At 43.3% G+C, this 18,520-nt stretch overlaps 1 pseudogene; it reads left to right on the top strand.

Moving 5' to 3' along the window:
• The first annotated feature begins 15,068 nt into the window (after positions 1 to 15,068).
• LOC130292142 (U2 spliceosomal RNA) lies at positions 15,069 to 15,186 on the top strand (annotated as a pseudogene).
• Positions 15,187 to 18,520: the final 3,334 nt, after the last annotated feature.

Here is an 18,520-nt window from a genome sequence, read left to right as displayed (position 1 = left end):
TGCTATGCAACTACTCACCGGCTTCCGTCGCATCTGGGAGCCGTCCTCTTCTGCCGCACGCCGCCGCAGATCTCCGTCGCCGCCCGTCAATCCCCGTCACTCCGCAGCCTCCGGAGGGGTAACTGGACGTCGGTGCCCGGTCCTCTTCGTTTTCCCCCTTCTGCCCCTCCTATTGTGGGAGGGCAGGACGGGGAAAACGAAAGTAAACCCCTCCGCCCCTGATCTGCTATTGGTGGTCGCGTCTAGACCACCAATAGCAGAGATAGGAGGGGTGGCACCCATGCCACCTCACTCCTATCGCTTTAGGGGGATCGTGGGTGTCTTAGACACCCGCAATCCCCCTTCTTTTCCGGGTCACCGGGTCACCATAGACCCAAATGACCCGGAATCGGCGCAAATCGCAAGTGTGAATTCACTTGCGATTTGCGCCGATCGCCGACATGGGGGGGTCTAATGACCCCCCTGGGCATTTGCACGGGGTGCCTGCTGATAGATATCAGCAGTCAGCCCGGCCCGGTCCCCGCCCGGCGTGCGGCGGGGACCGAAATTCCCACGGGCGTATGGATACGCCCTTCGTCCTTAAGTACCAGGACGCAAGGGCGTATGCATACGCCCTTCGTCCCCAACAGGTTAAAAATAATTATATGGATATCTAATTCATAGTGGAAGATACGAATCTTTTATATTTTCCAATGCCTAAATATGTGACAGTGAGGGAACACCAATCTGAGAATTTCTTACCCCTTTTATTCTTCCTCCTTGTTCATCCCAGAGGCTGTCCTGGAACTCTGACCTGCAGCCAGAATATATAAAATATCCTGCCCTGGAAAGATTGAGTGCACTTATATGGGGAACCACATAAAAAAAATTCTCAGCACAAGTTCCCCTGGGATAGGATTTCATTTAAAGGGGTACTCCGGTGGAAAACTTTTTTTTTTTTTAATCAACTGGTGCCAGAAAGTTAAACCGATTTGTAAATCACTTCTATTAAAAAAATCGTTACCCTTCCAGTACTTATGAGCTGCTGAATACTACAGAGGAAATTGTTTTCTTTTTGGAACACAGAGCTCTTTGCTGAATCACGAGCACAGTGCTCTCTGCTGACATCTCTGTCCATTTTAAGAACTGTCCAGAGTAGGAGAAAATCCCCATAGAAAACATAAGCTGCTCTGGACAGTTCCCAAAATGGACAGAGATGTCAGCAGAGAGCACTGTGCTCGTGATGTCAGCAGAGAGCTCTGTGTTCCAAAAAGAAAAGAAATTCCTCTGTAGTATTCAGCAGCTAATAAGTCCTGGAAGGATTAAGATTTGTTTTTATAGAAGTAATTTACAAATCTGTTTAACTTTCTGGCACCAGATGATTTAAAAAATAAAAAGTTTTCCACTGGAGTACCCCTTTAATCCTTCTGTAAGTAAGATTTCTATTCATTTTCCTCTTTAATTTTGTAGCTGTGTAGTGTAACTGAATTGTTAATATTTGTTTATATGTACTGTGAACATTTTCATAATAACTCATACATTTCTGTTAGAATCAAAGTATTTTATATATTGTACATCTTGACAAAACATTAACCTTTGTACTATACTTCATTAGAAAATGTTATGTCCTTTTTAAAGAAATCATGGTTTACAAGAAGGACCACTAGAGGTCCCCATACCATACAGAACATAGTCCTGTCCGGCTGCAGCATCATCTTTGTCCAAGCTGAAGCACAGGCAGGGACAAAGTCCAGGAAGTGAGGGCAGGACTAGCACTGTGCTAACTTTTGTCCTATCAGACCGCAGCATAAAAACCGAGAGGAGGGGGTTAAAGAGCAGCCTGAAGTGATTGGATGAAGAGACCCAGCACAGCAGACTGAGGGAGGAAGTGAATGCATGGTGAGTGAGGGCGGACTCAGTGCTTGTCTGGGAAACACTCCTTCCTGAGCAGTGGATGTCAGAATGAGTGAGCAGCGGAACAGAGGGATTTTTGAGCTAAAAACAGAAGCTAGACACCTAAAAAGACATGTGAAGCATTATTGTGCCTTTGAGTGTCTGATCGGCATTTGGAGAAGGGTTACTAGGCCTCAACATATAGAACACTTATATACACTTAATGGGGAGATTTATCTAAACCTGTGCAGAGGAAAAGTTGCTGAGTTGCCCATAGCAACCAATCAGATCGCTTCTTTCAATTTTAACAAGGCCTCTGGAAAATGAAAGAAGCGATCTGATTGGTTGCTATGGGCAACTGGGCATGTTTTCTTTTGGACAGGTTTTTATAAATCTCGCCCAATGTTCCTGCCATTGTCTGGTAGAAAGATGATACTCTTCTGAAGAAATTTAGTTTATAATCCTGAGTTTATCTAAATCTTTGGCTAATTTGTAGGTTTAGGTTATTCTTTCCTATTTTTAACTATTTGGGGATAGTACATGAAACTGAAAACTATAAGACTGAATTTCCTCTATTTCTCTGTGAATTTCTATGTGGAAATTCTGCCAGGAATCCTAGCGGAATCAAGGTCCAATTGATGTTAACAGAAGTTCTTTACAAGGATTCTACCGCAATAGGACATAGTTTTATATTAGAGGGGAAAGGTTTCTGCAGTAATATCAGGAAGTATTACATTACTGAGAGGGTAGTGGATGCATGGAATAGCCTTCCTGCAGAAGTGGTCGCTGCAAATACAGTGGAGGAGTTTAAACATGCATGGGATAGACATAATGCTATCCTTCATATAAGATAAAGACAGATATAAGGCTATCCTTCATATAAGATAGGGATAGGTATAAGAATATCCTTCATATAAGATAGGGATAGGCAAAAATCTATACTTCATATAAGATAGGTATAGGCATAAGGCTATACTTCATATAAGATAGGGATAGACATAAGGCTATCCTTCATATAAGATAGGGATAGGCATAAGGCTATACTTCATATAAGATAGGGATAGACATAAGGCTATTCTTCATATAAGATAGGGATAGGCATAAGGCTATACTTCATATAAGATATATGAAGGATAGCTTTATGTCTATCCCTATCTTATATGAAGTATAGCCTTATGCCTATCCCTATCTTATATGAAGGATAGCCTTATGCCTATCTCTGTCTTATATGAAGGATAGCTTTATGTCTATCCCTAAGACAGAGATAGGCATAAGGCTATCCTTCATATAAGATAGGGATAGGCATAAGGCTATCCTTCATATAAGACAGAGATAGGCATAAGGCTATCTTTCATTAAAGATAGGGATAGGCATAAGGCTATCCTTCATATAAAATAGTGATAGGTATAAGGCTATCCTTTGTAAAAGATAGAGATAGATATAAGACTATCCTTCATATAAGACAGGGATAGGTATAAGACTATCCTTCATATAAGATAGGGATAGGCATAAGGCTATCCTTCATATAAGATAGAGATAGGTATAAGGCTATCATTCATATAAAATAGTGATAGGTATAAGGCTATCCTTCATAAAAGATAGAGATATGTATAAGACTATCCTTCATATAAGACAGGGATAGGTATAAGGCTATCCTTCATATAAGATATGGATAGGTATAAGGCTATCCTTCATATAAGATAGGGGTAGGTATAAGGCTATCCTTCATATAAGATAGGGGTAGGTATAAGGCTATCCTTCATATAAGATATGGATAGGTATAAGGCTATCCTTCATATAAGATAGGGGTAGGTATAAGGCTATCCTTCATATAAGATATGGATAGGTATAAGGCTATCCTTCATATAAGATATGGATAGGTATAAGGAAATCCTTCATATAAGATATGGATAGGTATAAAGCTATCCTTCATATAAGATAGGGCCAGGGAAAATTCATAGTATTCAGGATATTGGGCAGATTAGATGGGCCAAAGGGTTCTTGTCTGTGACACATTCTATGTTTTAACATTTCTATGATTATTTTTAGCAAGGACATTTTGTAGTGTGAACTCAGCCTAAGTTTTTATCCAGGTTTGGATTGGTGGCAGCGATACTGAGTTTAAGATCGTATTCATACGCTCAGGATCCATTGCGGATTTGAAGTTGTAGATTTTACAAGATATTTCTCATGTATTATTTATTGCCTTGTAAAATCTGCAATTGTGGCTTTTACAACCGCGGATCCACTGTCAATCTGCAGCTGATCTGGTGTTGGTGAATTGGTTTTTAACTATTGATTGACATTGATTTTGACATCGTAATATTAACAGCATGCTTGGAGTAGACACGTTCATTACACAGAGTGTGCACATTTGCACCACCTTGCAACTATACAATTGTATTTGGATTGCGGTACAATAGCCACAATCTGACCTAAACCATTTGTAATAACAGAAGTCAGTGCTGAGGAAAAATTGACCACTTGATCATAGCAACCAATCAGATCACTTCTTTGATTTTAAAAAAAATGAAAGAAGCAATCTGATTGGTTGCTATGGACTAGTCAAATTTTCCTCCCTCTATATTCCTGGCTGTTTAACCCCTTGGAGGTTATGTGTTGATTATGGCATCAAAAATTATGATCATTAAAGAAGGGAAGTAATATTATTTTTATGCAGTAGCCTGAGGGCCTAAAGGAGGTCCCGAGAATGCTCCTAGTGTAATGCCTGTTATATTAGGATCTGTATTTCATAAGGTCAGTGTAACATGCGTACCTTGCCAGGCTCCAGAGCTGCTTTCATCCTCTCAGATCTGCGCACCTGGCAGCTACCCTAATCGTCTTGACAATGGTTTAGCACATTGCAGAGCTGTCCATTAGTGAGTGATGTGCCAGGCCGACTATCAGGAGGTGAGAGTTTGGGACCAATCAGCACGATGCTGGTGCTCGCACCTGCCCAACAGTGTTGCTCGCGAATATTCGCAATTCGAATTTTATTCGCGAATATCGCATATTCGCGAATTTGCGAATATTCGCGAATATAGCGCTATATATTCGTAATTACGAATATTCGTTTTTTTTTTTTCACAGTACACATCACAGTGATCATCGCTCTCTGCTTCCAGCTTATGTGGTGTAAGAAGGCTCTAATACTACTGTGTGAGACTGGTGTGCGAATTTTCGCATATGCGAAAATGTGCATATGCTAATTTTCGCATAAGCAAATTTTCCCATATGTTAATTTTTGTGTATACAAATTTTCGCATATGCGAAAATAAAACGAGACTATTACGATTATGCGAATATTTGCGAATATGACGAATATTCGTCCATGTATTCGCGAATATTCGCGAATTCGAATATGGCCTATGCCGCTCAACACTACTGCCCAAGGAATTTAACCCTGCTTTGCTTGTAAGCCTGTGCCCACGATGGAGGGGTTTCCTTTTATTAGCGTCCCTTGTTTCTGTTTATCCTGTGACCTGACTTCTGTACTCTGACCTCTGCTTGGGACTGGACTACTCTTTGCTTGCTGATTTTGTACTTCACAACTATCTAGGTTTTTTACAATTGCCTGTTCTGACCTTGCCTTGGTTTGTGATTTGTACCTACCCATGTGTTACTGACTAGACTTTCTGACTACTCTTGATGCCCCTGCTCTTAGTGTGTGTAGGGACTGTCACCCAGTTTGGGGACAATGCTTAGAGCGGATCATCCAAGGGACGGTGGTTGGGGCGAGATCCAGGTCTGCACTGCTCTCTACCCCGGAAATAAAAGTCAGGCTCTATTTTCCACAAAAGGTAAATAAATCTCTTCTAGTAAGAAACTAACCTGTTGGTGAAATGCTGCACCGTGTCACCATGGGCAGCAGTAGTCATCTTAAAAGACAAGTCCTCTTATGGTATGGTTAGTGTTTCTTTAGATAATGACATATTAGTGGTTTGTAAGAGCCTAACCTTTATCTGTACAACCCTCAGAGCTGAGCCACACAATAACAATGAAATATTAAATCAAAATGGTAAGTGCTCTCGAAAAAAGTAACTTCTCTCTCCTGATGCTTGTCAAATGCTGTTTCTAATCTCCCTCTTCATTTCTTGGTCTATTCTCACCTAATCTGCTATCATCTTGACCTCTCCACATCTGGCTTCTGCACTGTACACTCCACAGAATTTTTTCTTACTAAAGTCTGAAGTGATCTTCTGATGGATAAATCTCATAGCAACTTTTCTTTATTGATTCTCGGGATTCTTTCGGCAGCATTGGACACGGATAATCGCAGCCCCTACTCAGTCTGTTCCGATTTACTGGCCTTAAAGGGGCTTTTCTGTGAAGCAGCAATGACAGCAAAGTTGGTAAAACAAGATGTGTGCCCTTGTTTGCATGTGCAGTAGAGACTAACAAACCATATGCAGTTATACTGAGCATGCCTGACCCAAGATGTTGTAACCAAGGGCAAAACAAAGAAGGCAAATGGGGGATTAGTAAATGTATATATTTTTTAAACGGGACATTTTAGAAAAAATGGTTATACATTGGAAATACTGAATGTTTAGATTTACATAGTGGGTCAGTTTAGACCTATTTATTTATCTTTGTGGTGAAACCTCTTTAATGCTCTGCTCTCTTTTGATGTTCTTCCTACCTCTTTAGTGCATCACTTGCTGCATCAACCTTTGCCCTTCTTTCCCTCTTCCCCTTTGGCTTTCAGTACCCTCTCTGTGATGATGAGACTTAGGTATACTACCAGCTGTTTTTATGACATCCCCCCCATACTTCTATAAAATACCAGTGACTGTCTTTAACCCCTTAAAGTAGTACTCCAGTGCTCCAGCGTTCTGAACATTTTGTTCAGAACGCTCGGAGCCAGAAGCAGTGATCATGGCATCACGACCATCTTTACACACTTTTTCTATTATTGTACTACTTTAAAAAAAAACTCAAACTTTTTAACAAAATTAGCATGTTTAAAAATGCCCTAATTTGAGGGCTGTATGAGGGCGGATTTTTTTGTGCTGTGATCTTTAGTTTTCATCGGTTCCACTTTTGCACTTTTTTTAATTACTTTTTTATTATTTTTTTCTGGGGTGCAATGAGACAGAAAATCAGCAATTTTGGACGTTGGTATTTTTTACGTTTATTTTTTTTGTAAAATGGAAAAATAGGGTAATTTTATTTTTATTGGGGGAGGGGCTAATTCACTTTTATTAAAACTTTTTTTACTTATTGTTTTACACTTTTTTGTCCCCACAGGGGACTATTGTTGCAATCTTTAGATTGCAAATACTGATCAGTGCTTTGTATATAAATGGATGTGTAGGAGACGCTAACAGATGAATTAAGCAACCATTTACTAGATTGGTATCAAAAACAATAAAGGTTTATTTGGATTACGCATTTTGAGCGTCACATTTCTCTCTTCCTCAGATTCTGAAGGTTTATTTGGACTATAGGTTTGTTTGGACTACATGTTTCGAGAGACATACTTCTCTCTTTCTCAAGTACTAAGGAAGAGAGAAGTGTGTCTCCTGAAATGCACAGTCCAAATAAACCTTTTTATTTTAATACGCCCTACTCTGGTTGGCTATATAACATAAGTCTGTCTTTTACATATTGCCTGTGTTAGAGGTTACTTTCTTACATTCACTCCTGTCTTGTACTTTGATATATTTAACCCTGTGAATTCTGACTTTGGCTTGTGACCGACCTTTTCTCTGTCTGATTCAGTACTGCACCACTATCTTCATTTTGATTTGGCATGTCTGACTTCTCTTTATCTGTCTGTTCATTTCCCCGTTTTGTTATTGCTGCCTGTACTGTGTCTTTTTAACCCATTGCATCCCGACCTGCCTTCTGACTTCTGTACTGTGTTTGTTCTATTGCTTTTGGTTTTACTACACCCAGCACTTTCGTAGGATAGGGACTGGCACTCCAAAAGGTACAGCGTCGCATTTATCCCTGCCTGACATATCTTTCCCAACATATCCTGAATACTATGAATTGTCCCTGGCCCTATTTTATACCAAGGATAGTGTAATGCCTATCCCATGCATGCTTAAACTCCTTCACTATTTGCAGCTACCACTTCTGCAGGAAGGCTATTCTATGCATTAACCACACTTTCAATAAAGTAATACTTCCCCTCTAATATAATACTATGTCCTCTTGCAGTAGTTTATCTCCTCTCCTTTTTTACTGTGTTGATTCCCTTTATGTAAAAGTTTCTATCATATCCCCTCTGTCTCATCTTTCTTCTATACATGTTAAGATCCTTTAACTTTTCCTGGTGAGTATTTTCCTGCAAAGGATGTACTAGTTTAGTAGCTTTTCTCTTAACTTTCTCGAAAGTATCTATGTCCTTCTGGAGATACGGCCTCCAGTACTGCGCACAATACTCCGAGTGAGGTTTCACCAGTGCTCTGTACAGTGGCATGAGCACTTCCCTCTTTCTACTTCTAATACCTTACCCTATACACCCATAAGCACTTCCCTCTTTCTACTGCTAATACCTCTTCTGATACACCCATAAGAACTTCCCTCTTTCTACTGCTAATACCTCTCCCTATACACCCATAAGTACTTCCCTCTTTCCAGTGATAATACTTCTTCCTATACATCCATGATCACTTCCCTCACTACTGCTAATACCTCTACCTATACACCCAAACATTCTGCTGGAACTTACTGCTGTTCTATTACATTGTCTGCCTACCCTTATATCTTCTGAAATAATGACCCCCCCCCCCCCCCCCAAATCCATTTTCTCAGATACTGAGCTTAAGACTGTATCAAATCTTGTATTCTTCCCTTGGGTTTTTATACCCCAGATTCTGACCATTCCTCTAGTTTACCTAAATTCTTTTCCATTGGCATATCCCTTAAGGAACATCAATCTTGTTCAAAATCTTTGTGTCATCAGCAAAAGACCAATACATTACCATCGAGACCTTCTGCAATATCACTGATAAAGATACTAAACATAATGGGCCCCAGGACAGATCCCTGAGGTCCCCACTGTTTACAAGACCTTGATTATTGTTTTCACCATCCTTTGCAGGATTCTGGTGCTGAATGTTGTCTGCTTACAGCTGCTAAGCAAGGATATGTGTATATATATATACAGTTGTCCCTCAACATACGATGGTAATCCGTTCCAAACGGACCATCGTTTGTTGAAACCATCGTATGTTGAGGGATCCGTGCAATGTAAAGTATAGGACAGTGGTCTACAACCTGCGGACCTCCAGATGTTGCAAAACTACAATACCCAGCATGCTGGGAGTTGTAGTTTTGCAACATCTGGAGGTACGCAGGTTGAAGACCACTGGTAGAGGAAGTTGTACTCACCTGTCCCTGCCGCTCCGGACCGTCACCGCTCGTCACCGCTGCCCTGGATGTCGCCTTCCTTCGCTGTCTCCGCGTCCCCGGGGTGTCCCCAACGCTCCGGCAAGGCCTCTGCTTCTCTGGCATCTTCTCTCTCTGTCGCCGCCATCACGTCGTTACGCACGCCGCTCCTATTGGATGACGGGATGGCATGCGCGCAACGTGATGACGACGATGGAGAGCGCCGATGATGAAGGGGATCCTGAAGAGGACGCGCCGGAGCCCCGAGGACAGGTAGGAGACCATCACCGGAGCACACGGGGCACCGTAAACTGCTATCCGGTGGAAGCTGAAGCAGTCTGCGCTGCCGGATAACCGTTTATGCGATGGCCCCGACATAGAAAAGCATCGTATGGTGATGCTGCCTTCAACATGCTATGGTCTCTGAGAGGTCATCGTATGCTGAAATTATCATATGTCAGGGCCTCGTAGGTCGGGGGGTCACTGTATAGATATATATATAGAGCGAGAGAGAGAGAGATACCTCTAACAGTGTTGTGCCTGCTGCACAACCTCATCAGTAAGCACAACTATTTCCTTGGTTACCCAATTCTTACATGTACAAAGATAATGTCATTAGTTCGCATTCTCTCTCTTGTTATTTTCTCTGCATATCCTTTAGATTGTACAATTCAATTGTTTTTGCCTTTTATATCCCCTCTATTACATCATAGCTTGTAAGTGCTTGTCAATTAGTTTATCTTGCATCATCTGATTGAGTCTATTCATGTTCCATGTTCCCACCGATTTTCCAAATGCTGCAGAACATGTTGCCAATATATGCGTAAAGATTATTCTCATTAACAAAATTATGATGCAAAACAAACATCTCCGCACAGAGACACTATACAACCTGAGAGGGCAAGGATTAGAATTAGAAAAAACAATAAGTTAGATAATAGAGTTATTACACAAATCTGTTGCCATGTCAGAATAGCAGCACTTTATAATATGATCCTCACAAACAGATAATAACTTGTCTGGTGAAGTGCTAAGCAGATAAATTGCTTCTCCGAGAAACTTCTTAAGAAGTCTGTAACCAGAGAGTGTAAATAAGAATGGATAATGCATTGCATCTCTGTTTTTTGTACTCATTTTGTAAATTATATCCTTGCTGTTCTGGCTTAATTTTAAAAGAGACATTTAAAAGTTGTTGTAATACCCAAAAGTCGTCATAAACAGCGAATTTTCAAAAGTCTACAAATTGCTGTTGCTCTTCCTCGCGTTCAAAATAGTAATTTATTTTTGGACGCTATATATGTATTGTGTAATATCCATTTTTGTGTTTTTGTATTTTTCTGTTTGGTGTCTGTTCAGACACTAGGTTTGTGCCTGAACAGTTTTCTGTGCTATTCTTCCTTTGGTTGGAAGTTTTAAAAACCAAGCTCTGCTGCAACTCTAGGCTGGTGATTAGTTCTAGTTCTTACTCTGACTATGACTGTTTTAGTCTGTCTGTTAATATCTGAGTTTTAACCAGAGTTTGATTCCTGTTATCACATAGATTTAGTCTGCTTTGTTTTAAGTACATGATGTGACAGGGTGGTGCTGGTGATAGTGTAGGGTATACTGGTGTTAACCCTTAATTGTCGTGATGCCAGGGTGAGGTTTCCTTATGGTTAATGGTCCTTCCGCCAAGCATCCCACAAACTGCAGGGAGAAATAACGTCTACAGCAGATTTTCTGAAGTAAACTTGAAGTAACTTTACTGTATATTTAATGCAATAGGTTGCCTATCCACATGCCCTCTGCATGGCTATACACTGTTCTACTTCTTCCACACACAGCTGCCGCAGCAATGCAGTCTGAGGAAGGTCCTCATTGGACTGAAACGTTACCTTGTGTGGATTGCTTAATAAATTTCACACTGATGTGTTTACTGAAAATAGTGTACCAAGTCTTTATTATACTGCATTAAGGATTGGGACTCCTACTTGGGAACACTTCACTACTCAGAGAGTGACGTAACTTCACTTATTTTTTCCAAATCCGCCAGAAACCAACCAAGCAACAGTAGCCTGATATTACCAGAGTGGGAAAAGACCATTGCTTTATTAAAGGTTTTTTATGTAGTGTATGGATAAGGTTTTTACTTTGCTGCTATTGTCATATGCTATAGAATTGCAGGGGGAAATCACCAGTATATCTATACTGTGTGAACATGCCCTGATGGTTCAGAGATTGTTCTTGTGTGACATTTGTCCTTCATGTTAATGGTTAGTCAGTGCATTGTGCATTATGCATTTGATTAACAATAGCACACAAACTACTTTGAAAAATGAATTGTTTTGCTTGTATTACAGCACATTAGAGTAAAAAAAAATATGACATAACACTGATCAGTACTATCGGCGATCTACTTGTACAGGCTGCCTATATGGTGTTCTTTTTGAAGGGATTAATAATGTTCAAAGTGTCTAGGAATGGGGGGGTGGTTGTTGTGTATATAATATACTGTGTATATCTATATATCCTGGCTACAAGATGTGTCTAGAAATGTCCAAAACCCTTGGCAGTGAAAGGGTTAAAATTTGACTGTCAGGGCATGATGGTTGTTGTACTTTTGTGACAGCTGAAGAGCCACAGGTTGAGTTAACGTAGGCTCACCAGCCGTTCCATCCTATACACACCGATATGCAGCATTTACAGAAATTATGAACAGCGCCATGAATCATCGCAAACCGCCATCGTTGCCTCTTAATTACTTGTACGAATTAAGTTATTCCCACATTTAATGAATTATGGATTTCTCTGGGTAGGTTCCTTTTCATCGCCTGATTCCCCCACACATTAATAATTTTCCTATTGTGGACTGTATCACTTTCTCCGTACTAGACGTTCGGATCGGCTCCAGACTTAAGGCACTGTGATGAGAATCATCATTCTTAATTATTGGGCGAGCCATGGATTGAGCTTCGGGAGGGAAAATTGTCTCAAACTTGGAACAAATCCAGTTGCTTTTCTCTGAAAGGTCACATTGCTAAAAAATGATCATAACTTACAAATTGCTAAAGCTTAACTATGAGGTCTCTTAACCTGTCTGCTTTTTTAGGGAATAGCCATTATTTGTAGTATAATACCATAACCGCTATCATAAAACCATTTTTTAAAGCTTTTGGACTAGAAATATAAGGTAATACTTTCGCTGTATACTCAAAAGTGGATCTCCCATTTCCATATAAAATATGATAAAAATGCACATTTTTGATAGCCCAAGCCCTATTTTCCCAGTAATTATATTACAATGTGCCCTTGGGGGTTAATCTGTAGTTATGAACATTACTGGTTAATTTAATCAAAGGGGTTGTCCTATGCTAGTAATTTCATGTCTGCCGGCTGAAACGCCTGCTGTTTAGCTTTCATTTGTAAAAAAAAAAAAGAATAAGCAACCATGTAAAAACATAGCCGCACCAAGTTCTCTAAACAAGAAACTTCTATGACATACATACATCTAAAAAGACTATATGAAAATTGGAGATCCACATCTAGACTATGCACAGAAGTTAAAAAACACTTGCTCCTCACTGCCACCTCTTGGAGGTAGAATTGCTTTAAATCAATGCTTGATCCTAAAGAGCCATGAAATCTGACTGGGGATGATATGTGTAACCCCCTGGGATTACTGTTGTGTTATTACTATGCAATTACATGAAGTGTTCAGTAGATGGCAGACTGCACAAGTAAAGGAATTGAGCAGTGACTTGAGCTGGGTAAGGAGGACCCTGGACATGTGCTTGTGGCCTTCTTGAATTCTTACTGTTCAGCAGAGAGCAGTGAGAGAGAACACAGAGGATACAACCTGTCAGGATCTGGTCCCAAGAGTGAGAGGAATCTGTAAGTAATTTGACAAGATCCAGAGTAGGTTGCAGAAAATCCCTTAACCTAAAGCTGGGCTGACCTGATTTACAATCAATGAATTCTCCATTTGAGTCCTAAACATAGCCAAATACTGTACTCAGCTATGCCCAGCAGCTCTCATAGAGAATGAATAAATTGGTGGTGCACAAGCCTGACCTGGCACTCTACTTTACTGAGAGAGTAGTGGATGCAGGGAATAGTCGCCTTGCAGAAATGGTAGCTGCAAATACAGTGAATGAGTTCATGCAGGCATGGAATAGGCATATGGCTATCCTTCATTTAAGATAGGGACAGGGACTATTCATGGTATTCAGGATATTGGGCAGACTAGACGGGCCAAATGGTTGCATCTGCCGACACATTCTATGTTTCTATTCTGACAGGGGGTTCCAGCAGCCAGAACCCCCCATGATCAGATAGTCAAACCCTGTCCCATAGATAGTTAAAGTGTACCCGTCAGATCCAGCAATTTTTTTTATATATCACTCAGTACCTAATCCTGACCATGTACATCTAATTTTTATGTGTCTAGCACCTAATTTTTTTTATTACACTTTTAATTTAGCTCACTAGTCTGAATTCCCCTTAAAGGGAGGGGGCGTGGCCTCACTGTGCAGGTCTCCGCCCCCTCCCTCAGTATGCTGTCTACTCACATCTCCCCTAGCATTAGCAAAACTACAACTCCCAGCTTGTCCTCACTGACAGTAGCGGGACACAAGCTGACAGTGGGAGGATTTTTCCTCCAGCTATGAGCCCTGCACTCACAGCTGTCAATCAAGGAAGTGGGTCCATGATGTATGGACAGAGCAGGACTGGTATGTGCTCAAGCAGGCAGGGGGGGCAGTTGTTTGACTGGCTTTTTCAGTATGAAGTACATTGGTCCCTCAACTTACGATGGTAATTCGTTCCAAATGAAGCATCATTTGTTGAAACCATCGTATGTTGAGGGATCCGTGCAGTGTTAAATATAGGAAGGTATACTCACCTGTCCCCGCCGCTCCAGACTGTCTCCGCTGCTCCGGGATCGTCATTCCTTATAGCCGTCATAACGTCGCTACGCATGCCGCTCCTATTGGATGACAGGACAGCGTGCGCGGTGATGACGATGGAGAGCGACGGCGATGCAGGGGATCCCGAAGAGGACGGTCCGGAGCGCCGGGGACATGTAAGTGATCGTCACCGGACCACACGGGGCACCGTAAACGGCTATCCGGTGGCAGCTGAAGCAGTCTGCGCTGCCGAATAGCCGTTTATGCAATGGCCCCAACATACAAAAGCATCGTATGTTGATGCTGCCTTCAACATGCGATGGCCTCTGAGAGGCCATGGTATGTTGAAATTATCGTATGTCAGGGCCATCGTAGGTCGGGGGGTCACTGTACTGAAAATTTTCTAATGAAAGCAATTGCAAAACCTATTGGTTTTGCATGCTTTACAACATATCAAAAGTTTTTGTATCTGACAGTGCCCATTTAAGTTAGGACAACCCCTTTTAATCTAAAAACTTAGTTGTCTTAGTTTTTGTTTGATTTGTCTCCCAAGTGACAGCTAGAATGAATGTGGTTCCCAAACAGCAGTTAACTATCCCCACCAAAATAAATGATCCTCCACAATATAATTGACACATTGTTATTCATTTCCTTAATGCATCTGAACACAGACAATAAATTATACGGCCCATTTGAAGTTGACAAACTGATGTTCTCTGCATCTTTACTGTAAATGGTGCTGTATTTAATGATATGTATCACCAGAATGAGACCGATAAGAGGAATCTCTACAATAAAAGCTTTATCTTAAGTGGTTGTTGAGGATAATGGCTTACCCAGGCCTTGCCCCTTGATGTCAGGTTGACAGCTCTGACCTAAAAGATGCCCTCAAAAACCTACTATGCTTAATGGCATGTAGGGAGACAAAAGAAGAGTTGCTCACTGGGCAAGATAGTTCTACTACTGGAAAGAGTCGCTTCTCGGCCTTTTGGCTAAGATCAAATATAGTATCTGTTCTTATCAGTTTCATGTCAATGGTCCACACAGCACCGGTGTGGGGATGGGTGCTGCATGGTAGGGGGCAGGTTTTCCAGGGTGTTCCGGGCTGGTTCTGAGGAATCAGTTTGATGGCTGCCTCGATGTGACCTGTTTCTCTCCGGGTCTCGCCATGAGGCTGAGGGGGTCTAGAGCCGAGGTGCTTTAGTGCTTTGGGGAGTGGTGACCCCGAGGTGCTGAAACTCACTGGAAGGATTGGCTCACTGAGTGGAAGCACTGGCAACATGAACTCTTCACCTTGTGGCACTCGCCTCTTGATTCCCGGCCTTCTGGCTAGGATCAGAGAAATGTTTACAGATCCGGGCAGTATTTCTGCACACATTCACTTATTTATTTCCTTTTTGTCACTGTCACAATTTGCGTATTGTGTGTCCACAGGGTTGTTAGGATGCGATAGCCCTTCTGGGTATCCCTCCTAGCGGGAGGTATGTGTGACCATTAGGTTCCGCACCTTCCTGCAAAAACCCTGGGTACTCCTGCATGGGCAGGGTACCGACCGTTCTCGGCTCTGCGGGCAGATACCTTGGCTAATGCCAAGGGGAATGCCCGGAGTATTTGTGGTCCCTTAATAGCTACGGCAAAAAGGGACATCGAACCTGGAACCTCGCAGGTACCTTTTAGTCTGGAGGCGAAGGGTAAGGTTTGTTGGGGGGCCTCTCACCTATCAGAGAAGGGCTTGCAATAGACCGCATCCTTTGTGCACGTTTTTTTTAGTGTAACACGTTTGCACTTTTCCTTGCACTTTGGGTGATTCGAGAGCATGTTCCTCGGCTCTTAGATAGAAGTGGAAAAAGTCATGTCAGATATAGTAAAACTCACCTATAATGGTTTTGTCTGTACAGACACAATGCTGTTGCAATGTGTTTGTGACTATTAGCAGGCGATGCTGTTGTCATCTAAAGCCTGCACCCAGTTGTCCACTGGTGGTAAGGAGAGATATAAAAAGAAGCTACACGTCTAGGTGAGTCATGCACGATTAGTAGTCAGCGCAAACCCACTGTACAGAGTATTGGAACTTAAAAATTCTTTATTGGAAGAATGTGTAATGGATTTAAAGTTATGTAGCCCTTTGAAAGGGTATTCCGGCTTTATACATCTTATCCCCTATCCAAAGGACAGGGGACAAGATGTATGATCGCAGGGGTCCCGCAGCTGTGGACCCCCATGATTTCAGTGCAGCCCCCAGCATTCTGTGTATCACGGACGTCACGAACGTCACAGGAGGGGGCATCACGGACACTATGCCCCCTCCCATAGACATGAATGGAGGGGGTGGGGTGTGATGTCACGTTCCCATCTTGGAGGCATCTCCCCTTTAAGATGTATAAAGGGGATAAGATGTATAATGCCAGAATACCTGTTACGCCCAGCGCTCCGGGTCCCTGCTCCTCCCCGAAGCGCTTGCGGCGTTTCTCTCCCTACAGCGCCCCGGTCAGACCCGCTGACCGGGAGCGCTGCACTGACATTGCCGGCGGGGATGCCATTCGCATAGCGGGACACGCCCGCTCGCGAATCGCATCCCAAGTCACTCACCTATCCCGGTCCCCGGCTGTCATGCTCTGGCGCGCGCGGCTCCGCTCTCTAGGGGGCGCGCGCGCCAGCTCTCTGAGATTTAAAGGGCCAGTGCACCAATGATGGTGCCTGGTCCAATCACCCTAATTAGTTTCCACCTGCTCCCTGGCTATATGACCTCACTTCCCCTGCACTTCCTTGCCGGATCTTGTTGCCTTGTGCCTGGAGAAAGCTACTCTGTGTTTACCACTACTGTGTTCCTGACCTTCTGCTATCACCATTGTCTACGAACCTTGCCGCCTGCCCCGACCTTCTGCTACGTCTGACCTTGCTCTTGTCTACTCCCTTGTACCACGCTTATCTCAGCAGTCAGAGAGGTTGAGCCGTTGCCAGTGGATACGACCTGGTTGCTACCGCCGCTGCAAGACCATCCCGCTATGCGGCGGGCTCTGGTGAATACCAGTAGCAACTTAGAACCGGTCCACCGACACGGTCCACGCCAATCCCTCTCTGGCACAGAGGATACACCTCCAGCCAGCCGAATCATGACAGTAGATCCGGCCATGGATCCCGCTGAGGTCCCCCTGCCAGTTGTCGCTGACCTCACCACGGTGGTCGCCCAGCAATCCCGACAGATCGCCCATCTAAGTTACCAGCTGTCGCAAGTGTCCACCATGGTACAGCAACTTCAGTCGCAGCTACAGCAGCTGCAACAGCAGCCACTATCTCCTGCACCTCCTCCTCAGCGAGTGGCCGCTCCTAACCTCCGCTTGTCCCTGCCGGACAAATTTGATGGGGACTCTAGACTCTGCCATGGTTTCTTGTCACAATGTTCCCTACATTTGGAGATGTTGTCGGACCAATTTCCTACAGAACGGTCGAAGGTGGCTTTCGTGGTTAGTCTCCTGTCTGGGAAGGCTTTGTCTTGGGCCACACCGCTCTGGGACTGCGATGATCCTGTCACCGCCACTGTACACTCCTTCTTCTCTGAGGTTCGTAGTGTCTTCGAGGAACCAGCCCGAGCTTCTTCTGCCGAGACTGCCCTGCTGAACCTGGTCCAGGGTAATTCTTCAGTAGGCGAGTACGCCATCCGATTTCGTACTCTCGCTTCCGAATTATCTTGGAACAACGAGGCTCTCTGCGCGACCTTTAAAAAAGGCCTATCCAGTAACATCAAAGATGTGCTGGCCGCACGAGAGATTCCTGCCAACCTGCATGAACTTATCCATTTGGCCACCCGCATTGACATGCGTTTTTTGGAAAGACACCAGGAACTCCGCCAGGAAAAAGACCTTAATCCCTGGGCACCTCTCTCACGGTATCCCTTGCAATCTACCCCTGTGCCTCCCGCCGAGGAGCCTATGCAAGTGGATCGGTCTCGCCTGACTCTTGAAGAGAGGTCTCGCCGTAGGGATAAAAATCTATGTCTGTACTGCGCTAGTACCGAACATTTCTTGGTGGATTGCCCTATTCGTCCTCCACGTCTGGAAAATGCACGCACGCAACCAGCTCACGTGGGTCTGGCGTCTCTGGGTACGGAGTCTGCTTCTCCATGTCTCACTGTGCCCGTACGGATTTCTCCTTCTGCCAACTCCTCCTTCTCTGCCGTGGCCGTCTTGGACTCTGGTTCTTCTGGAAATTTTATTCTGGTCTCTTTGCTTGATAGGTACTGCATCCCGGTGTCCCGTCTCATCAAGCCGCTCTACATTTCTTCGGTCAACGGAGTCAAGTTGCACTGCACTGTGCGTTACCGCACAGAGCCCCTGCTTATGAACATTGGACCGCATCTCGAGAAAATTGAATTTTTGGTTTTGCCCAACTGCACCTCTGAAGTCCGCCTCGGTCTGCCATGGCTC

The sequence above is a fragment of the Hyla sarda genome, chromosome 9 (assembly GCF_029499605.1).
Source record: "Hyla sarda isolate aHylSar1 chromosome 9, aHylSar1.hap1, whole genome shotgun sequence".
Lineage (NCBI taxonomy): Eukaryota > Metazoa > Chordata > Amphibia > Anura > Hylidae > Hyla > Hyla sarda.
Note: the sequence above shows the minus strand (reverse complement) of the source record. Positions and strands in the feature narration are given on the sequence as shown.